Here is a 24844-nt window from a genome sequence, read left to right on the forward strand (position 1 = left end):
GAAATATTCAGTGGGAACAGAAATCTGGAAAATAATGCTGTCAACAAGCTAGTGAACAGAAATTATATGTGAAATTTCATTACAAAAAGTCATGAAAATGCTGCAGTTTGGCACAGCATGCACAGACGCCTGATCACAGAATAGAGCACTTCCACGTGGGTCCTGTCCAACCATACATGCAGTTCTGTATTATACCTTCCTCCCACCATAACTAATGGAAAGTTGGGTTCTGTTGGGTTTTTCACTAACAAAAGGAAATTGGGGATACTGTGAAGTGTTTCTTTAATGCAGTCCTGTTTTTTAGCACCAACGTGCAGAGCCTTCTTTCCTTGAGCACACCAGGGAATCAAACTACAAACTAATCAAATTTCAAAGCCCATTTTGTGGCCAGCAGCTGTTTGAGGGGTACCTGAAATTTTCTGTAGGCCATTGACTGTGCTCACCAGCTGTGTCTATGGTAGTAAATTTAGCAAGACCAGGGTACAGGTCTGCAGCGGTCCATATCACAGCCATAGCATTTTCTCTATAGTTTAGGTTGTGATAACTAGTACTCTCCCAGCCAACACTGAGGCATAGTTCAGGAGTTAGCATAGCCCACAGACCATTCCCAAGAGAGAACTTTGCTACAATCAACATATTTTGAGAAGGTATGAGAGTTTAGCTGTATGGGTAAGAACTATGCCATGCCCAGATTAGCCTCAGGGCCAGATCAGTTCATGGACTGTTTTATTATTTAGTATATCTCCAGGCATCTCTCTGCTCCTACCTTGTCTTCTCCTCAGCTCTGCCATGCAGGTTTTGCTTAGGACACAATAGTTTTGTCAGATCTTTGTAAACAATCATCTATTTGCTTGTTCCTTCACTTAACTTAAACAGACTTTATGTGCACAAATTCCTAGGGTCCCTACCCTCCTTGACACAAATCCACCATTTTCAAAACGAGTGAAATTCCAAAGAATGATCTCTCAAATCTCTTTCAGACAGAAAGAAAAAGTTAATTATGCATGTATACATAAAATGTCTTTTTATCAGGTGTTTACAGTCACCAAATCAAACCAAATCCTATCCCAATCCCTTTAGAGTTATTCCTGTCCATGCCCCACCTTCTTTTAACTATTCGGAGGGGTGGGAATGGGGGGCTGCTTCCTATGAGCCCCTAGAGAATTCCTGCTATTTTTCTGCAGAATTTCTTGGCTGTGATAAACAAGTCCAGCATGTTTGGGTTTCCCTCTACAATGTCTTGCATAATCTCTTTGTCTGGGGAACTGTATTAAACTTTAGCACCATGTTATGTAGTTTATCTTTTTGCATAAAATTTAACTGTATTCATAATGCAAATCTTAAAAACAGATTCATTGGCAAGGGGCTGTTATTACGGAGGATACCTTTCAAATTTAAACAAGTTCTGAGCAGTTACTTAACTTACCTTGTGCAAGACAGCCTTAGCAAACTAAACTTTCTGTTTTAAAATTTTCTAGTCTCAAATCACAGAGACATTTTCATTTAGAGGAGACTATACTAGTTTTCTTTAATAAAATTACCTTTTTCCAGTTTAAGTTAAAATAAACAAAAGAGTTGCATTCTTCTGCTCCCTTTTAGCAGCACCACAGGTGAGGCTGCTGCAAGTTTTTAGCTTTTTCCCAAATATAACTAATACTGAGTACTGTGTTATACCCTTTCTAACTGACATTCTAAACCCATCAAAAGAAATGCTTTTTCTTTTTTTTTTTTTTTTTGAAATGATAAGTAGCTGTCAATATTATGGGTGCTTGTCCCAGAGCTGTTCCACAGAGCTGAATCTTCAAAATCCAATCAAAGCTTCCTACCATCCTGGCAGCCAGGGGCTATGCTGGCCTTCCCAGTCTGGACAAAGCAACTTTAAAACCTCACAAGCCTTCTCAAAATGTTTCCTGATTTATCACTGAGGATCTCACCTCCTCTCTACAAGTTTGGTATATGCATCCTTTTAAACTCAAATGGCACTTTAAATTCTCTCACTTCATTGGTATATGAATTTATTATTGTGTTTGAAAATTGTATGATGTTAAACAGTACTAAGATATTAATGACAAAACCAAATCACAGTCACTCTGGGAAAGAAGCCGTGTTTATCTACACATTTTCAGGATATCTAGAAGATGTAGGTCCTGTACTTGCATCTGAGGACTCAGGGATACCACCACACTGCAAATATTAAATTATGATAGCAATTTAATAGTGATAGTAGCAAATAGCACCAAAAGAGCCTTTGAATAACAAGCTTTGGTATTTTTCTGTCTCTAACAGTAGTCAAATGCCATTGAGAAGATTTTAGAAATTCATTTCAAGCTCATGCTTCCAAATAGAAGCAAATGTCATAGTGGAAGCATGGTTTTAGTGAACAGCGATTGTGAGATTTTCTTATCAAAACAGACTTACGAATTTGTTCTTCTGTGTTCTCTAGCATGGTTCATATATTATTTGGTTCCCCTGCATTTCAGACTGATGTACCTCGCTGGGGTACTTAGCATAGGAAGCAGAATATGCAGCAGCTTTTATTTCCATCCATCTGATTTACTATTAGCAGCCACAGCTAAGGGCTAAGATTCTGGACCACAGCCTGTTATTATTAATTCAAACCTTGCAGTCACCATTAAAATAGACAAAAGATTTGCCATAATTTTACCAGAAAGGTATGAGGTAAATGGTTGTACAGGGCTATTGGCCAACAAATGTTAAAAATTTAAAAATGGATCTCTTTTAAAAATATATTTTGAAAAGAACATTGAGCTCGCTCAGGTCATAAATCCTCTGGTCCCCCCTGTGTGGTCCTCCAGCATCAATTAATCACTTCTTATAAAAGTATCTATGAATTAAAGCAATTTTAAGCATAAAGCATAGGTTTGATTAGCAGTTCTCAGTATCTTAGTTCTCAATATCTTAGTCACAGCAGCAATGTAGGTTAGATGGACAGTGCTGGTAATATTTTCTGGGACTAAAGCCATGAATAATTTAACTACCTAACAAATAAACAGGTCACATTAGCTTTCTCTTATTATTACAACTTGTATCTATTATAAAATCTTTCCTCTCAAAAGTGTAATAAGTGAGCAAAGCTCTTTCCTTTAGAAATTAGTGCATGTCAATATAGCTTTTGATCAGAAATCAGGAAACGGAGTACCTTACAAAAATCCTGAAACATATGAGTAGCTCTTATATTGCTGATTTCTGGAGGTTCCATCTGGGAAAAAACCCAAACACCTGCATTATAATTTGCAAAAAATTGGCTCATCATTTAAGGTTGTCCGTTCTCCAGTAGCGTTAGTTATTATCTGGAAATACAGAAAATTTTTTTCAATTGAGTCAGCATTAATTTATGAATTTTTATGAGCTACCTAGGAGCTTCATAGGAATTGTAATTCCTGCTCCTTTATGTCACCAGACTACTTTCTGAATCATGCACCTTAGCTAGAATACCTATCTAGGCAAAACGTTATAATGCCTCATGTACATGAAGTTTAGCAGTTGAATCTTTTTCTGACAAAAATAAGGATTTCTTTTTTTTTAACATCATCCTGCCGTATTAAAAAAAAAAGAGATTTTTACTGGAACCATCCATCTGTTGCTTTACTGTAATAAAAGTACACTCCTTATGGTCAACAGGTCCTGCTGTGCTAAGAGCTAAAGGCATTTGATAATTCTGCAATGCACTGGTTAGTTCTTAAATTGCCATTTTCTAAAGATATGTTTCCACTTTAGGAAGAAAAGATCCGGCAGAAAAATGGCACATCCTCTAGGACCACTTTCCCAATCTGACCTGCAAGGGGAATTTTTCTAAAGAGAAAACTGTGCTACAAGGAGAAAAAGGACAAATGTGTTTGGTTTGAGGAGAAGGACCTTCTCTTCTACCAGGAATTAATTTATTCTTCCTCAGACTACCATACTGTGATCTGGGTTCATGTCTTTGGAAAAGAGAAGTCTGTACAAAACTGTGAGATATGACGACCTTTTTACAGATCTGCTGCAACCCAGGAAGAAGTAAAAATCTGGTTTCGGAAGAGTCAACTGGGGGGGAGGAGTTTTAAACAGTATTACTGCTTTTAAACAATAGTATTTGGAAAGTAATTTCCTTCTCCACCCATCCCAAATAGTAACATACATCTTCTTATAGTCATTTTCAAACATTCATAATTATTTCTATTATTTTACTAATTAAGGGCCAGCCTATAGGCACATTGTGGCATGGATTTGTATTGTCCTTTATCACACTTTTCCTACCTTATACATTCAAGACCTGCAAGCCACAGGTCCTTGTTCTCTTGTTTTAATCCACTACCACCAGAAAAATCTCCTCTAAGCAATCACTCTTCTTCCAGTTAACTTGTGGAGGCTACAAATGAGTGGGGGGAGGGGACCAGAGCTGCCCACTTCTACCGCAAATTCTCTAGTTTCTGGAGGCTGCTGGGAATACTGCCTCTGGCTCATCTCATCCTTCTTCCCTCTGAAAAACACTTCTTAAAAGGCATGAACCCTCATGAGAGGCTTTCTAAAATTAGGGTGTCATTTCTAGGAGCACTGAAGGATTTGCCTCAGTTCTGCTCCCACTGAAATGAAAGCTAAAACTTTCCTTGACATCAAGGGGAAACAATAACCTTTTCGGCAGGGGCTAACATGCAGCATGTTTCAAAAACCCAGTTCACCACAAGTTACACACATTACTGTAAAACTAAAGATTTGAGGCATTTCTTTCAACACATTCATATTCTTCCATTCACGTATATGTCTTGCAAATGGGAATCCAGTCACTTATGCTTGTAGCTAAAACAGTGCCTATTCTGTCAGCTCAGCAGCTGAAGAGTGGGGCAATAACAGGTAAGATCAAAGGGCTTAAATAGCCTCTGCGGTCAGAATGACAAAATGCTTACAGCCTCGAATAGGATGTAGTCATTAGACTGGGGAAATGAACGATTTTGCTGAATGGGCACAATGGTAACTGATTTGGAGTGAAACAATGGGCCTTCACCTCATTGTAAGATCAGGAAGATTTGCTAGGTACACAGGAACACTGCAGCTTCGTTTTGAAGTTAATATGGGATGAATAAAACAATGGGAGAAATGATCCAAGCAGGGCAACATTAGAGCAAGAACATTGATGGGGTCAGGGTATTTTGACCTTTAGGGTTAACCAGATCAAAGGGTTTGCTGATTAGCAAAGTTGCTTTTTTACTTTTTTTAATTACCGTAAAATTGGCGTCTCCATGGTTATTCTTTTAGTTACCTTTGCAGGTAGACATTGTCTATATGAAGCAGAAAAAATAATTCATGACAAGCTCTTTGTAATTTGAGAAGAGAAGGTGCATCCACTACAGGAAAACAAATCTGTGGAATGTGTTTCCTTAAGGATGATACTAATTCCTCCTATAGCATAAATGCCTGATTAAGTGCCCACTGCAGTCAATGGAAAAGCTGCTTAATGGCTTCAGAGAAGTTTGTTTCAGTCTTTAAAAGAAGTTACCTAGCTTATTTTATCAAGTAACTAGGCCTCTTTTGTGGTTTTCACTCCATAATATTTTAAATGTGTGAGAAAGTAAGGTCATTGTTTCGATTGTAGATACGGTGCCATAATAATAGGAAAGAGGAGGGCTAAGAAGGTGCGTTTTTAGAAATGAATGTAGTGTTCTACCATATCAATAGATCATACTTCTATGGTCTTTTTTACTTCTGAGGTGGACCCACATTGTGGTCTGCTCTTTTTGCAAGATAATGAGAAGGTAGAATTAAAAACTTCACTTACTAAATTTAGGCACCTCAATCCATATTTAGGTAAATGGATTTAAAAGTGTGGCCCTAAATGACATGCCTAGGGCCACCAAAATTTTTCATGTTACTCTGCCTCTTTAGAGCTGTTTTAATTGCCTTATATGAAGAAATTGCTGCAGTATAAACTTCAGTTTTCCTTCTCACTTCCATGGCTAAGGAAAATTAGTGCAACAAAAGCATTTAAAAAAATATTGAGTTACCTCCGAGTATTGCATTGCCTCCTTGGTTATTTGGAAGCTGTTTCAAGTTAGAACCAGTTGTCCAGGAAAAGAGGGAGCAGATTTAGATGTACAAACCCAGATACCATTTAGGAAAAGACTGGGAGCTCTGCAGTCCTTCCTCCACTGTCTTCTTGTTTTCTGGCAACTTGTGATACTGAAGTCTCATATCATTTCCTAATATTTCTGTGAATGACCTAGAACCTCATCCTTTCTACATCTCCAAGTGACCTGTTCTCCTTCAGAAAATCCTGTATATCAGTTAAAGATCTAGGTCCAAGGGAGTTGGTTCTGGATCCTTGGCTAATTAAAAAACAGCCCTTTGATATGGAAATCTCAAAAACATAACAAATTTAACATGCTTTTGTTATCACTTGGTTGATAAACTCATTTTTATATTTCTAAGACAGCTGAAAAAAAAATCTGCCAAATTCAGATGAGGACTGCATCTTCACATCTCCCAGATGTTATTCAGCATATGTTTCGTGCACATTTTGTAGACAACTGCATCTGTGCTTGCCCACTGCAAGAGGGAAGGGTGTTTTCCAAGTCATATTTGTAACTGAAAAGTAGCAGAGCATAAATTTTTCATATGAGAAAAGGGGCATGGCTTATCAGAGGGTAATAATGCATTCGGATTACCCTTGAACCAGTACTGTTAGAACCCAAACATACCTTTGCCTTTCACCTATAAGTGATTGCTATTTAGAGGCAGTCTAGATATTTAGTTGAAAGGACTGGTCTATTCTACCGACCCATTGCTTTCAGGTCTATACTTGCTCACATACAAGTAATGCCCATTAGTGGTCATGCGCCTGTAGGATTTCTTTTAAAGGCTCCTTATTAGAAATATCTTCCAAATAAATATCTTTATAGTTGGATGGGCTGACTTATTGTAAGTATGTATTCCAAATCGGCATTTCTCAAGTCATTTCTCTTTGAGAATTACAGATTTCCAGATCAAAATGGAAGTTTGGAGGAAATTTATGGAATGGAGAGGAAGTGAAAATGTAATACATCTTGACTCAGATATTAAATGCTGTTTAGATATGTCCTATGCTTTGTTCAAGAAAATTATTTATCTGTAACACAGTTCCCTCAGGATGTAAGAAAAGTGAGATAAATAAAGCTTTCTCCTGTATTTGTTAAACATTTTCTACTAACTGCATTTTAACAAGCAGGTATGTATACTTTAAATATCTGTCTTGATGAATTCAAGAATATTTTGTGAACTCAGTGCAAGTCATCCCCAGGAAAATTTGGTTTTACACTATGCTTCCATTGGGAGGATTAGACCAAATTCAACATCAACAGATGACATCAAAAGATGCTCTGAACTGGGAAGTGTACATACACACTAAGAATTACTGTAGCCTTTCTACATTAAACCAAAAAAAGAAAGCAGGCACTTTTCCAAAGAAGCTAGAAGAGTAAGCACTGAGCTGCATAGGAATATCTCATAAATGTTAATGCATCTATCCTGAAGTAAGAAAGTTATGTTACTTCTGCTTTAGAGGAAGAGACTGAGCACAGAAGTAGAAATTCTAATGCTGTAGCTGTCAGTGACCACCTTACTGCTTTGAGTGAGGTCAAGGTTTCACTTAGAGACATTGAACAGAAGCTTTCATCTAATTTCATTTCAATTTCAGTAATTTAATTTCTAAGCTCTAAGCCTCAAAGTTTAGCTACTGCTTCTACATTTTACCAGTGACATAAAAATTTGGGGGGAGCTGAGTCTTAAAATTTTTATGGCATTTAATCACTTGTGATAAACATTTGCCTTAAAATAATTTCCACATTAGCTCTGTGATACTTGCTAAAGACATTGCAGTGGACCAAAGCAACTCAAATGTACCATTATGGGGGAGTGTCCAGGAGGACACTCCTCCTGGACACTCCTCCTAACCACTGTCCTCCTCCTGCTCAGGAGGACAGTGGTTAGGACATTCTTGGAGATCCTATGTTGCTTTGAAAGATTTTGGAAAGCAGCCTTTATGGAAAATATCTGGAACTCCCTCAGACTGGCATAATTTCAGACCTCATAGACCAAGAAGGCATTCAAAGCAAAACCCAGCTCCTGAAGGGATAATTTATATGGAAATTTTGCAGTGTTTGGTATTTAGGAACCTGGATTCTATCCATTGCTAACTTATTATTTTTTTCCTAATTTGCCCAGAAGGCTTATGAAATGCATTATAAATTCTACATTTAAGAATAGGTATGGGTCACTTAAGTATATGGCTCCCAAAAAGATCTCTGCAGTTGTACCCATCCTTGTTCTAGCCAGGATTTATAAGGCAGCCCTATACAAAAGGAACAACATGCTCAAAGAAAAGATCAAGTTAAATGTGTAACTCAGGCTCCAGCTTGGCACCCACTGTGTTAGATCCTAAATCAGCTGCTAGAACATACCTGGTGAGCAGCTGCAGACTGCTGCTGAGTTATCGGAGACCTCCCACTTGGTTACTCTGTCTGCTGGATCTACCTCTACACCCTAATTGTACGTGAAGTGTCATGAAAGGGGAATTCCAGTGCTGAGAGGGGAGAGGTGGAGGGTTTGCTTTGGGAAAGGATGGTATGACTTGCTGTGCAGGCACAATGGCTTAAGAAAGCACAATGTCATGAATGCTGGTCAAGTGAAAATCCCTTACACCAGGCAAATAAGAAAATTAAAGTATTGGTGGGTTTAGTGCATATAAATATTTCAGGTTTATTTTGCCTTTTAAAGTTGCAATTTTATGCAACTGACAGATGATTTATTGATTTCAAAGGCTGGACATGCTAACACAGTAACCAAGTGTAGTCTCAGGGAATCCTTAGCATGATGTACAAAAGAAGAGACAAAGTGTTTGAGGCAGAAAAATCTCTCCCTTCTCCCTGCAGTCCCCCGTATGATTACAGTTTCCACTACTGCTAGCTTTTGGAAGCTAAAAGGAAGCAACGCTTGTGACAAAACCAGTATTAAGGGCAGCAACGCAAATCTCAGGACCCTGGCTACCGAAAGCATACGGGGAAATGATCACTCCAGCTTTGCCCCAGGAGAAGCTGGTGCAGTGCAAAGGCTAAAGAAACACGCGCTGTGTAGCCACAAGGTGAGCGCAAGGAGAGGCAGGGAGGGAGCCCCTCACCCACCCACCCACCCACCCCTGCGGTAACCAAAACTCTGGAGAAGCCTCTCCACTGCTGCCCTTTTCATCCTGCCCCAGACCTCAGCCCCACATTCTGCTGGAGACAAACAGCCCTGAAAATCAGGCCCCTTTAAAGAGCTCATGCTAAGCAGTCAAAATCAATTAGCACTCTCCAAGTAGGATGAATGATAATGGATACAGAATTGCCTTGGTACTCAGGGGACTGGGATTCAATTCTTACCTCTCTTAGACTTCCTCTGTGACCTTGGGCAAACCTATCTGTTGCTCTTTTCCTCTAAATCATGTTTTATATATTTTTACCTCACAGAGCTTTTGCAAGGTTTTTGAATCCTTTGATTGCAAAGTACTCAAATTCTATACTTCATGAATCTATACATAGTTTTGAAAATGTAAGGTTGTGTGATTTTCTCCTCTAGACACACTGAGCTAATTGCAGTATCTTTTGGAGCTGTATTACTATTTTCTAAAATGATCTATAAAAAAACATTTAAAGATGCAATGAAATAAGGTGGGTACAATAATTAGATTTTCCTCAAGAATCTCTGAAAAGGGACAGGAAGAGAATGAGTAGATTAATTTTTAATTTTTTTTTCAACGAGACAGTGAACAGCCCAGACAACTAATCCTCTTTTCTTTCAGAATCAGGAACTGATTCACAGGTGTTGATGAAATCACCAGGGTGCAAACATCAAGGAAAAAACTGAACCACACACCTAGGATAGTGAACTGTTTCAAAGGCAAAAATGATAGTTTGTCATACTTGAAAATCCATAAAAGATGAGCAGCTTTGAAAATCACCCTCTATTCACATGTGATGTTTGTAAAGGTACCTACTATAGTCATAACTAAATATTGACACCTGCCGTAAGTATTCTATACAAGGTAGAGTCTTTCTGGATTTTGTGGTCAGTAAGTCCCGGAGGTTTTCTAGAAAAAAAAAAGGTGTTCCATAAATTCATGACAAACTCTTATAGCAATGTTTTCAAATTTAAAGTATCCGAATATATTAGAAGGCACCTACACATGTGTATGTATGCACACATATGTACACTTTCAGATCTACACATACACAAAGGAAATGCACTAAATTCAGGGTTTGTGTCTTCACGCTCTTAGTTGAAGGGAAATTTCTTGCTGCTTAACCTTTGGGTTTGTTTTATTTTAAGACAGTTACACTTTTCTTTATACTTTAAAAATTAGGGTGCTTTTTCTTCCCCCTATCCTTGTTTCATGCAGATGATGAACCCTTTGAAATGTGCTTGCTCTTGTTGCCCACTAGAAGGAGAGGGGTGAATGCCACGTATCTAATTGTGTGTCTCCACAGAAACTTTCCTCTAATTCCTGGTTGCTAACCCACATTCTTTAAGTCCTCTGGCCTCTTTCCCAACACTCCTCCTCTGTCTCACAAAGAAAAGAATTTGCTTTTTTTCCCCCCTATCCAAGGTCTTTTCTCATTTCAAAGCAAGCTACTTGAATGACTATTCAGTGTGTGCAGAATGAGGTCTCTCCACAACACTATGCTATAGTAAAAGCCGTGTGTGCTTATAAAGGCTGCTTGAAGGCAGCCCTACCCCACAGTGGCCCAGGCGGCATACACAGCACCCTGACCTAGCCATCTGTATGCAAATCTCCACAGACTAAGTAAACTTTCATAAAAATGTTCTGGCCTCTCTTTCTGTGTGTTTAGCAATTATTAGTGCACATTGGTCCTTTGTGTTATATTATTATGCTTTGTGTGCAGAGGAGACTCCCTGGCACCTGCGCTTGTAGGTGGCAGATGGCAGTTCTTGGCAGCAATACGGAAGTTTTCCTGAATGCAGCTAAGCCACAAACTGGCATCTTTTATTTCTTTATGCGTGTACTGAGGAGAAAGGATTAGTGGTAGATTACCAGTAGCCTATCAAGGTATTTAACAAAAAAAAAAAAAAAAAAGGGGGGGGGGGGGATCTAGTGAATGTTTTGAAAAAGAAAAGGGAAGAAAAAGAGGACACTGTACAGCAATAACTTGCATTAAAAATTGCCAACAAATAGCTATGTATTAATTCAGTCTCTTAACACAGAGGTTACAATTTTACCTTTCTCACAAGGGTGAAAAATGGATGCCTTGCTGCTAAATTCATGCTTCTGGAGTATTTACTATGTTTTGCTCCTGTGTACTTGTGTGGAGGTTTAACATGACTGCTATGTTATCGATAAAGTGCCTGTGATCAAAAAGGATCACAAGGTGTCCAACAATCAGATAACACACAGAGCAATCAAAATGCAGCTGGCTCTGGGGTGTGGCGAGCTATTAAATCAACCACTGCCGCCCAGGGTGCTGCACAGTATGGGTGGAAAAGAGAAATGTTGGATAATAACATCTCCTTGTGAATACTTAAAGGCAGGAGTGCTTTCTGCCTGAAATTAGACACTAAAGAAATCAAGAAATCAATGAAGTGCATATAATACTTCTAGATGCTAAAAAAGGGCATACATTATCGATGAGTATGATAGGAATGGTGGGCCCAGTAAAACAGAAAAGAGAATCATTCCTACGGAAAGAAATAGCTGGAAGGATGAGGATCTGGGAAGTTGTTCTTGGTCTCTTTCTAACTGTGTCAGCTCCTGAGGTAGAAGGCCAGCTGTGATTTCTAAGAATGGGTGTTTCTATGGCTTATATCATCTTCCTCAGTAACCACTTTTCGAGGACTACAAACAGCATCTTAAAAGAGCCTTTTTCTGTATGTTTCATTTTTATAGCATGTTTCTGTGGTATATGATTTCTGCCTTTTAAACCATTTTAATAAATGCTATCATTCTCTGACTACGTCCAGTGTTAGACTTCTCAGAAGATCACACAGAAACATAATACTCAAGGGAGAAATAGTCTGCTATGGATAGAGCGGTTCTCACCCCATTAGATGTGCAAAAGAGAGTGTATTTGAACCACAGACCTCAGAGCACAGGGAAAATATTGTCTCATTCCAAGGTTAGCCAGGGAGACTGTACCACGGCAGTGCAACCTTAGGTGGCCTTTTTACAGCAAAGATATAGGAAAGATATATGGAAAGGGAGCAAGGCACATAAAACAAGAAAAAGGATGGGGAGAAAAAAGAAGGGACACAGAAGGGGGAAGGGAAAATAAAAATAAAAGATCAAAATATTGTGACAAAAATAGTAAAACAAATCAAAGATAACACATACACATTCAAAAAAGCCCACACCACACAAAACAAAACAAACAAACAAACAAATCACCAAACCCCAAGATGGATAAAAACATGCAGGGAGAAAAAGAATAGAGGAAAAACAGAGACAGAGTGAAACATAGGCTGATGACACTGTACCCAGACATAGAAAAGAATAATGGGACTCACCCCCAAAAAAAGAGTAGGAACAATTGTTGTTGGAATAGTATGGAACAGTCTACCCATGCAAAAAGCACTTGAGGTGGACACAGTAACTCTTAACTGGGCTGACCTTTGAAAGGGACAAGGAAGTCAAATACCTATCAGTATTAGCCAGTAGAGAGCACGCTCCTATATGGTGTGTGATAAAACCCCATGGCTGTACAGATGCCTTCAAACCCCCCATTCAGGAACACATTTAACCTTGTTCCATAGGTATTTTAATTGTGACTCAGTGTGGTTAATATCATTGCTGTATGTTTCTTATTACCTTTCTGAAGACACATGTAGTCCAGCGAATGCAGGGGTGGAGCCACAACAAAGGCACAGCACCCATCTTTCTGTTACTTCCATCCCTCGACAAAGCACATGGCTCTAATAGTACAGGTCAAACCTATTGATTTATCTTTCAAAATTTCTGTTTGACTATGGAAAATGGCATGGTCTTGAAAACACTGGGGCAATATTCCAGCTGTATTAATTATAGTAAAGGCTGATAAGTGTGGAAAAAATGAAGGTATTTTGCAGTTAGACTAAAAGGAGAGAGATTCATAGATTCGGCCTACCTGCTACAGTGAGATATAGTGTACAATAAGTTGAACAATTACTTGGATTTCCCATGTACAGGCAATAAAACTTTTTCCAGAAGCTAAGTTAAAGCATGCATTTTAGAATGCAAAACTTATTTTAAGGACATCAGGAGGTAGTGTAAAGCCTATAAAAGGAAGCTATCCATCCTGCAGAAAGAAAGTGTTGATTTTATTGCAGTTCAGTTCATTCTTAAAGACAGAGAATCCCCTCCAGGGCAGACAGGACAGTAACTGCTGACACTGGCTTTCTTACTCAGAGAACTGCTTATTATTATTTTTTGAATAAAATTTTTTTTGGTTGTATTTTAAAACTAGTAAACAGAAGACTCAGTAAGTGTACATACATATATATACACATACACACACACACACATATGTTTATAAAAAGGCTTTTTGGTGTAACATTTAAAAAGAATTTAGTTGAAGAACTTTACAAATAAGAGCCCTAAGGCATTAGTAGAAATTGAAGAGCTTGTGACCTCTGCTAGACTGAGCTATTATGAATGTAACATACTGTAAAGCAGATGTCCGGACTCAGAAGTGCCTCAGGTGCATCATTCTTCCTCAGACACATGGCAGAGATATTGAGCTTACACCACCTGAAAATTTCTTGAGTTTAGTATTAATTCTCCCTCCCAATAACAATTATCTTATGCAGCTGTCAGAAATCACAGCAGGACTGAAAGGAAGAGTTTTAGTTCTGTTTCCCTTTATTTTCTTTTCAGTGGTAAGAGGGTAAAGTGATTTTACAGAGCACAGAACTGTATTCACTAAGGACCAGTGCTCACTATTGTTATCTGAGTGTGATGCTCTAGAATTTAATAAAAAAGGAGGCAGACAGTCTCCTTTGGAAGACTCAAAAGGCATCTGCTTCTCTCCAGTGGATAACAGGGCACCTAGCCACTTACTTGAGTTTACCAAGCATTTAAACTGTAAGTTCAAGTAAGGTGCCAATTCAAAGCAAGCTCAGAGACATTCAATCAGTACTAAAATGTCACTTCAACTTCAAATTTTTGTTTATCCAAAGATACAGGGACTGGAATTCTGCTAGTTCTCTTGGGAAACTGTTCAATATGCTGGTTGACATCACTTTGGTATCTTTTCAGAAGATGCCTACAGTTCTGTTGCATCACTGCTTCCTCCTCTGCTTTGATCTATCTGATGAACCTATGGTTTCTGTAACGTGTAGTTACAGAAGAAAAAGTATCATCTTGCAAGATACCAAAACCACATGGCACTCATTAAAATTACCATTTGTAACAACACACAGTGTTTGATGTCCCACACCGGCCCATCCAAAGCCTCTGCTTTCCCTCTGCTCAGCTTCTCACCTCCTTTGCATACCAGATTGTGGAGGCATCTGAGCTGAACACTCGCTCCTACGCAAAGGCAAGGGCTAGTAGTGTCATCTGTGGAGATCAGTCAGCTTTGCAGTCTTGTCCCCTATTCTGAAATGTATAAGGCTGTACTGAAAAGCACATTCATTTTTCTGAATTAATGGCTGGATATTTCTGGTACTACAGAAATCAGTTTTTAAATGTTGGACTGAGGTTTAAATCAGTAAAAAAGTAATTCCAGGTAAAATATATTGTTCCACCCAGATTATTAGGTCATTTGAAATATACTACTACAAAGGAAAGTACCTTTTTTTAAACTGGAAATACATAAATTTATATAAACTGTCCTACATAAACTCCTCATCTTTTTGCCATGATTGTTTTTTTACTGTTTCACTGAAGGAAAAAAAGTTATAATGGCACCAGGAGAAATAAAAAACCCAAAACTCTTGGCCCCAGTTCTTATATTATTTGTACTCGGGAGTCAAGGAAACATTTTTTCACATCATGCACACTGAGATCACAGCACTCTCTGCCCCAGGAAATGACTGGCAACATCCCTACTGATAAACTGAACCTTGACAGGGCTTATTCCTTGGCCCAGAGGACAGCTGGTGTGGTCTGGTCAAGACTATGCTATTAAACTTTCTCAGTTTCCAAAACAAGATGGCCACATCCAAACTACCTATTAGGAGTGGTCCTTGGCCTGTTCAAACTGCTGAACTTTGCCTGGGAATTGTCTGGAAGACTATCAATTGGCCTTTATCAAAGCTGTGCCAGGGAATGTTTTTCAGCAGAATAAATTACTGAGTTCAGTAATGGCTCTGGCTCCTGTTAGTTCACTAGTATAGATAGAACCAACAAGAATGGAGTAAGGATTGATCTTTACATGTATTTATTTCTTTTCCTCTCATGATATAAGGAAGTCAAAGAACAGTATTTTATGCATTAGAGATCAGTGCTCACCAGAATGATCTGAATTACAACCCTTTAGATAGCTCAGCATAGCCATATGTATATACATATACATATCTATAAGTGGATATGGCTATATTCATTTATGTATATATATTGATAACAAAAATTTTGGAGACGCCATTTAATATCACACTTGGAAGCCAATTTCAACCTGTCAGAGGCCAGGAAAAGATATAATATTGGGGCAGAGTCTCTATATCTTCATCTGATATTGGCCATTGCTGAAGACAAGATTCTGGACTTGATGAACCTTAGATCTTACCCCATGCAACAATACTGGTGTTTGGAAAGTCTGTCCAGGTTCTAGGAAATGTATTTTTTCAGTCATCCAAGCATACATACACAAACCCATAATGTGAGAATACTCCTTTTTATGGTTTCATTTTCCATTTCAATCCACCATCTTAGATATCCTTTGTGGTGAACAACCCAAAAAAACTGAGTCAGTATAATGAGGCAAAAGAAGTCTTGTCCCTTAGGTTTGACTGCAAAATTCTATTCCTAAATTATCTGCAGTTCATAAGAGTTCAAGATCTGATCATTAACAAAGATTTAACTTGTTCTATGTCCTAACTGTGTGAGAAGTGCATGTGTACAATGCTATTCAATAGAGCTAGGTTACTTCAGACCTTCCCAGCAAATTATTTGAAGCGCTCCAGACTTGATGTCTAAGGTAGCTCTTCTTTTAAATTAAGCAAGGCATCCTCATGAATTAGTGTAGTAGTAGCCTCACCCAAATACCACTGGAATTTTTCCATTGACTTTGTGAGGTTTGGTTCAGGCTCTATCTAATCTCATCCAGATATTGTCTGATGAGAAAATATGTGTGTGCTTCAAAATGCTCCCACACTTAGCAAAAAGGATGGGAGTGGGATGAAAAAACTGTAGGAAAAAATAATGGGAACACTTATCTGGGTAAGTAACCTTTGAAACTGATCATCATAAGTTAAAAGCCAGTATCTCACCAAAAATGAGAAACCCATCCAAATCTTGATTGAATAATTTTTGATCCAGGCTATCAAGATGCTTCATTCCTTTCATGAAATAATCAGCACTGTCAAGTCTTGCTGAACTCAGGTAATTCAGAAGGCACTCAGCACCTTCCAGAACTGAAGGAAAGCACCTTTTGAGGGAAGACACCATCTCACAAATATGCTTATGCAAAAGCTTATTATTATTTTCCCACATCCAGTTGAAATAGGTGAGATTTGTCTTATCTTACTGTAACCACTGAGAATTTAGGCATTATTCACCTTGGAATCACTTTTGTCAAAAGAGAGATGGGCATCTCAGGAGAGATTTCTCACAACTCTCTCAGACATCTGCCTTTGTATGAGATGAATTGCCTTCTGGAGGTGCCTATCTCTCACCATTGGCTGCTGGGAAGATTTCCTTGGAATATACATATAACTGAAGTCAACTGAGATGGATCACAGTCTGAGAATATTTCTGCATGTTATGTAAATTACTGCCCACTTTACTATGCAGATATGATCATTTGTGCCCCAGCTTTACAGGGTTGATAGGACTGTCCATCCCATCCCACTACCACTGGTGATTTTCACATGGGACCTGATCCACCTCTGTAAAATCAATGAGAGCTGAATCAAGTATTGTGTCAAAAACAGAGCTCCAGAAACTTTAAAGATGTCCTGTCCTGGGAATCTCCCTCTCTGCCAGGGGAATTCCACTGAATAAAAAACACCAACAAAACAAACAAAAAACCCACAAACAAACAAAAAAACCCCAAACCCACAACCATAAACATCAACTTCCTGCAGAACAAGTGAAAACATAATGCTCCAGGATTGCATAGCTAACAAGAAAACTCACTAAAAATTACAAGAAAATTCACTAACAATTGCATATCCGAGAAGTAAATTGCACTAAAAGCAGTGAATGGTGAGGAAATTTCTGGGGAAAAGTTCACAAAGGAGAATAAAATGAGGAATGTAATAGAAGTTTATCTTTAGAGAAAAAAGCTGAACGATTCACCTTACCCCCTTTGCAGTGAACATGAACAAACCTTGTGCCACGATATGCTCCTAAATACGCGTAGTGTACAACACACTTCAAAATGCTGAGACTACAGGTGAAACCATGGTCCTAACAAACTGAAAACCTGTAATGAAACTTGATAGGGTAGTTGAAAACAAAAATAGCTTCAATTTTTACATAAACCATACTGCTTTATATCCATAAACTTGAGACCTGTGAGAGATTTTTAAATGTTCCTTGGCATTCATTCATTGGGAGGAATTAACTCTACTGGCCTTGAGATAGATTGAGGGCAACAGGAGGATGTAAAAGGCAAGGCTCATATTCATTGGAGGTTCATGGCATTTACAGTGTTTTAAACAATCATGTTCTAAGGTTGATTTTGCAGGCTGTCTTAGTCACTATCTCCAGTCAAGGCTCTTGTGTAAACGGGGTTTGTTCTACCCCGACAGTGTGCCTATTGTAACTTGGGGCCACCTGTTAGACAGCATGAAGTGTTGCCTAAAAAATACACAATAAGCAGATTGTTTGTTACAGTTGTGCACAGACAACTGTATTAGTGTTCTTCACAACATATGTCTATATAAACAGAGCTGCAGTGAGCTATTCACCAGAGACTCAAACACTGATGAAGAAGCTTCTCTTAAAAGACCCGGGGCTTACAAGCATTGGTTCACCTGTTAGGCTTACATCAGGATTTGAAATCCATGGCTTCAAAGGAGAAATATTCCTTCAGAAGTTTCTGCAGGAAGTTTTATGCTTGAAGCAAAAAAAAACCCCACGCAAACAAACCCACTGCAAACCAACATAAACTCCACATTTGGTGGTTTTAGTAGTTCTGTGCAAAGGGAAGGGGTGGGAAATTGACTTCACAGAAGCAGTTTGACTACCTTCTGAAGTTAAAATCATATTCTATTATTTTATAATGCATATGATAACTGCTGTTGTTGTTGCTATTATCAAATAGACCTTCATCCATGTGTCAAGACTAAATCTGAAGTCTCATATAATGAATTTGTGAGCTCAGTCATATCCAGGGTTCTTACAGTCTTGGTGAGACTACCTTGTACAGCCTCTTATTCATTTCACTTTTTCACAGGGAGAGATTTTGAGGGAGGGCAAGGAATGAAAATGTTTCTTTTTGTTTTGTGCAAGGAAAAATGTTACAGTAAAATAAGCAACAGACACCACTGATAGCCATGGTGTAAGAATAGAATAGAATAGAATAGAAATTACACAAGTCTTTTAACAACATCCATGCAAGGATAATCAATTCTATAAACCCAGATCTCAGTAGTTATTGTGCAATGTGATCACAAAAGGCATATCAAGGCCTAACAAGCTCTGCTACACAACTGCCTGACAATACTGGAGTATATGTGAGGAGGCATATATCAATGTCTATTCCTCCTGTCTCTCTGGTAGCAGAGAAGAGGCATGGAGCAAGTCCCTTTGGCTGCCATCCTCCTGCATCAGCTTGCCTCCTGGAGCTGGTGCAGGTGTGGGACATAAACTCTTCCAGCAGAAAAGCCCATTGCAGCTAAGTCCTCCTGGAGCAAGGACACAGAACCAGAATGTGAAACGGGGGTCACCATCTGGTGCCTGCTCTGCTCCTATAGCAGCCTCGCTCTGTTGTATGCTCTCCAAGGCTAAATTATTACAGGACTATCCAGCCCCTACAAAGAAGGATTTTTGCAGAGGGTAGCAGCACTCTTCCTACACCACTAAAGCTGATCCCCAACATGCAAAACACCTATCGGAGAAAAAAAAAAGAATTATGAGGGGATTTTTATTCTCCAGCATAGAACAAAAGAACTGCAGCAATTTATTTTCTAATGACTGTCATAAAAGTTCACTTTACAGCTGAACTCTAAGCACCATTGATCAACTGTTCTAGCTCCAAATACATATTGGAATTATTTTAAGCCTGTTTTTCATTTATGAAGTGTTTACTCTGATACTGTTAAAAAGTAGCTGTGCAGGTTTTGGGTCTATTCAAAACAAAAACATTACGAACCCATCTTCTGTCTTTTTTTTCTTTTTCTTTTTTTTTTTTTTTTTTGTTTTCAGAAAGGAGTGTTTGCTCTAAGGAGCAGCATTAAAGAGAAGATTTTTAAAAGGTTCTGCTTCAAGGTTAGTTAACCCACATTTTTTCACAAATTACCATGAAAGCTTTTTCCCTGTGCTGGTTTCTTTCTGTTAACACAAAGAATACAATGCCTCCCAGTTTTACACATTATAGTCGTCTCTGTTTGGAGTAATATTTTATTTCATAATATAGGCATAATTTTTTTAAAAAATCAAGATATTGTGTTTTCTCAGCACCATTCTGTGTAATATTTCTGAATTTCTTTTTAGTTCATTGTAGAAACACTTTTTATTTCCAGATACATATTAAAGTCTGAATCTGCACACATTTCATATCCTTCTTTCCAAAGTTAAATATCCAAATTAGTTCATGGTTAAATAAGTCCAGTTTGGAAACAGTTTTCCTAACTATGCATACGGTGGCACTTTGGATGGGTGCTGAAATTAGTTCATAATGGTGATTATCTTGACACCCTTAGCTGAGATGTTATTGTGCATTCAACAGTCTACAGCATGGAGAGCTACAGCATGAAGAATATGGCTGCATAATACATGGAGGAAGCAAGTTTATACCTCATGTACAGTTTTGGCCTGCCTACTACAGTTAAGAGTAGCAATGAAGATACCATGGCACGATTTCTACTTTAATGGTAGCAACCAGAGAGAGAGTTATTGCTCTATGTTTTACAAGGACAGCAGGGAATGCTGCTTTGAAACAAAGGAGCTCAGGCTCCTGGCTAGGAAAATGGCAGAAGGAGGGGAGTGAAGACTGGTAACAGGCTAGAGAGGGATTCCTGTTTTCTTTAGTCTCCCAAGATCCACTCCAACCATGCCAAATGATGTCCACTGAAAAACTTACGTTTCATGTTCTCATTAATAAGATATGCCAGCGCCCATACTGCCACTCTTCATTTTGTAACTAGAGATTAAGACCATCATGGCTATGAAAGCATGCACTGTAATCCCACATACTGCACCTTTGCTGCACAGCCCTCCCTAGAGAGACAAAAAGTGGATAGAAGTTTTGTTAACCCTGTTTTACAGAACAATCTAAAAGACTGTGACCATGTCTGTACCAAATCACAGCCGGTCCCAGAAACAGCAGGAAGCACGGGCAGGAGGAAGGGATGCAAAGTGGTGGGAGTCCACCAGCCTGCCAGGAGCATTAGCTGGATTGTTCCAAAACTGAACTGAAGGAGTTTATGCAAACAAGCAATGCAGACGGATGGCAAATTTGGCCTCAAACCCCACTCCAGGATTGACACTTGCACAAAGTCACTCAGACAGTTCATAGGACAACTCACAGTGACTCCAAATCTCTAGTCAAGAGACCAGTCCTAGCACAAAATCCTAAGTGAAAAAAGGGCAAAATGAGCTTCTGTACAGTGGCCAGATTTGTGAATGGAGCGAAATGTGTTCATTTTCCCGGCAGAACAAACAAAAGAGAATCCCCCTCCCTCCCAAATTCTGTCTTGGGTTATATGAAATCTTTCATTTTGTTATCAGAACTGTTTTCTTGCATACTTGTGTTTTGCTTTATTTTCTTATTTTTATAATCTAATTACGTTTAGTATAGAAACTTTGAAAATTAAAATTTGATACATTTATTAACAATGTTGAAGTAAATGCTTGTTTTTTTCAATATTTTGGTTTTGGTGGAAGAGAAGGAAATAAATGGGAGGAAGCAGAGAGTTTGCACAGTTTAATCTAACAATGAGATTAACTTTTTTTACTCCAAAACCACATTTTTTGATGATTTCAAGAGGCGCTACATGCAGGATTCCTCTTTTATCACAAATCATTGCTAATACAATGAAACTGCTGAAGAAATTTAATTTTCCAATAGCAATTTTTAAATTTTATCCTGCAATTAAAGGTTTCCTTGAAAATGAAGCAGCAATGTCAAAGTGTACAGTGGAATTATAAAACCTGTTTTTATTCAATGCTAAATACAACATATCTAATTCTATCTGGAAATCTTTATATAAAATGGCCAACAGGAATGTTGCACAGCTATGCACGATATCCCAGTACATGTGGCCATGCTCCTCTTTGCTTATTGAGGAACTTCAGGCTACTGTTCCCTCCAGTTCTTCAAGCAGCTTTGCTCTGGGAGAGATGGGGACAGGGAATAAATAAGAAAATCAAGGAACAGTGGCAATGCAAAATATGAAGGGGTCTGGCAAAGGCAGTTAGCACAGCTCCTATGGCACTGTGATAGCTGAGATGTCAAAAGCATGCATCAGAAATGGAGAAACCAATATGCTAGAATTAGAGGCACTATGTGTTAGCAGCAGCCAACCTGGCTTCATATTTGGCTAATGAATACATACACAGGTTTCAGGCCTGCTGGTGACATTCACACAAGATGATGGTTAGGAAAATAGGAATTGTTTTTACCGAAAACAAAGATTTTTATTGAAAATGTCAATGTTCAATTAAAAAAAAAAAAACAAACCAAAAAAAACAGAAAGTGAAAATATGCAGACTTTTCCCATTTATTTATTTTGCTTAAATCTTTTAATTTGAGCATTTAGAGGTTTTGACCAAAAAGAAAAAAAAAACAAAACAAAACAACTTTTCTAGAAAGGCAGAGGGGTTTGCGATTTGGCAGAGGTTTTCTGGGATTTGTCTTTACCTGACTCAAATTTTATCAGCTTCTTCATTTGCTTGTACATTACTGGTTCAACACCAATCTTTTCAAGTTGTTAATGACACAGGTCTTCTGTTATTTAGGTTGTAAATGCCCTGAATCAAAGCCTGTATCAATGGGGGCTTGACAATATTCCTGGCATGCACATTATATGGAGAGCTTCCCGGCTGCTCCTTTAACATATACGTCCACCATTATTTGTTCAGCTTCTTCTGGGATCAGAGTTTATTAAGCAACAGAACAAAAAGCAAGCAAAACAAAACAAGAAAATCTCAGACTAGGCTGCATTTCCTTAAAACTGTCTACTTTCTTCTGTGTCATTAGAAATTCGTTTCTTAGAGGTACTGCAGAGGTTTCTTAAGATACTGGAGTATTGCTGGTAACCTGTGTCTAGCATCTCCCCTGCATTCAGCAAGAGTCCTGATGTTGCAATAACTGGAATATTAGAAGACTGTGAACTCTTTCGGGCATGAAACTGGTTGTTTTCCTTTGTTTTATTTTTGCTTCGTTTTTTGTCTGCTGAGTGCCTAAACATACACTGGAGCTCTAAAAATGCAGATCTGAATGATGCTAATGATGCACCCAAACAGTTTCCTGCAATCCAACTCTAGAGGTATACCCTTACATAGCACTACCCTGTGCTGGTTGATGTACGGGCTCACCAGGAGCCGGTTGGGGTACTTCTGTACACTGAGTTTGTTGTAGTTAAGCTATTATTTTAATCGACTATTTGTATCAGAATTAGTGTGGCCAGCAGGACTAGGGCAGTGATTGTCCCCCTGTACTGGGCACTGGTGAGGCTGCACCTCGAGTCCTGTGTTCAGTTTTGGGCCCCTCACTACAGGAAAGACATTGAGGGGCTGGAGCGTGTCCAGAGAAGGGCAACGAAGCTGGTGAAGGGTCCAGAGCACAAGTCTTATGAGGAGCAGCTGAGGGAACTGGGGTTGTTTAGCCTGGAGAAAAGGAGGCTGAGGGGAGACCTGATCGCTCTCTGCAACTACCTGAAAGGAGGTTGTAGCAAGGTGGGGGTCAGTCTCTTCTCCCAAGTAACAAGCAATAGGACAAGAGGAAATGGCCTCAAGTTGCGCCAGGGGAGGTTTAGTTTGGATACTAGGAAAAATTTCTTCACCGAAAGGGTTGTCAAGCATTGGAACAGGCTGCCCGGAGAAGTGGTTGAGTCACCATCCTGGAGGTATTTGAAAGATGTATAGATGTGGTGCTTAGGGACAAAGTTTAGTGGTGGATTTGTCAGTGGTAAGTTAACAGTTGGACTTGATGATCTTAAAGGTCCTTTCCAACCTAAATGATTCTACGATTCTACGACTACTGTGTGATTTAGGAGAAACCACAGAAAATTAAACTTCTGCTAAAACTGAAGTCATGTATCTCTTAAGGATTTAGGACTCCACCTGAAAAATGTACACACATTGCTTTATTCTACTGTATTGCAAAAAAGAAACTTGATTTGAGTTTTTAGTGGGACCTTGAAACCTTGGATAGAGACATCAAAATTTTCCTGCATTTGATTGAAGTGTGAATCATCTTGTCTAATGGTCCGTCTGGCCACTGGAGAATACTGTGTGTACCACCAGACTAAGGTGATAAACAAGTCACTCTACATTCAAAATATCATTTGAATTCACATCCACGACTAAAACAACACATGTTTCCCCCAATAAGAGAGAGACGAAGTGAGGTGGGGATACAGGACAGACAGTGGAAATTAATCCAGGTTTTCAGTTTTCCAACTGCCTCCTATTATTCTTGTCACATTTCAAAAGTGTTTAATAACTGCTTACTAGAAATCCTAAAACTTTTAAGAAATGTTATTGCAACCTTTTGATTCTTTCTTGGAATGTTTCTTGGTATAACTGATCATAGTTACAAAAAGTTACTACAGTTCTCTATCAGTTTAGGGACAGAGAGATGCACTGAATAGTATGGATATGATTTTTCATGAGACATTTTACTGAAGACTGATATTTAATAGTATCTGTATTTAATGCTATGATTTCTTATTTTATATTTTTGACCCATTTTCAATACACTAATTCCAAAAAGAGGGCTTTCTAAGGACAAGCTCCATGATGTGCTACTGATAGTTGGGTGATACTGCTCTTTTCCATGGTTTTGTGTTAATACATCCATTTTACACTAGGAAGGCCTTATATTCCTGGAGCTGGCCATTCAAAATGCGAAGGAATATACAGAATAAAGAATAAGGAATATATTGATCCTAAAGCGGTTGTGTATATTTAAGGAATCTGAGGCATTTTTACCGACATTCCTGTATTTAGTGTATTTTGATTTAAGTGACTACGCTCTGCCCATCAGGAAATTTCCCTGCCATTTTGCTTAGTTCACACCACTCCTCATTATTGCTGGATGGTGCTCATCTGCATGTGAAGAAGCAAGAGCCAGCTCCTGGGCTGGTGTCAGCATCGTTGCTCCATGGGATCATACCGATTTACACCAGCTCAGGACCTGATCCATATTTTCTATCTCTGTGACATGATTTGGGCTAAGTTACACCCTATAAATCTACTCTCAGTTGTTATTTTCTGCCTCTCAAGCTTCCAATAGGAGAGCCTGTATTCAGGTTTCACAGCCAGGCAACAAAAGGCTTCCCCTGGGTACTATGCTACTCT

General features: G+C 38.7%; 1 pseudogene; it reads left to right on the forward strand.

Moving 5' to 3' along the window:
- The window catches only part of LOC138689931 (uncharacterized), a 63576-nt pseudogene extending 40143 nt beyond the window's left edge, over positions 1-23433 (forward strand).
- Positions 23434-24844: the final 1411 nt, after the last annotated feature.

Source organism: Haliaeetus albicilla, chromosome 18 (genome assembly GCF_947461875.1).
Source record: "Haliaeetus albicilla chromosome 18, bHalAlb1.1, whole genome shotgun sequence".
NCBI lineage: Eukaryota > Metazoa > Chordata > Aves > Accipitriformes > Accipitridae > Haliaeetus > Haliaeetus albicilla.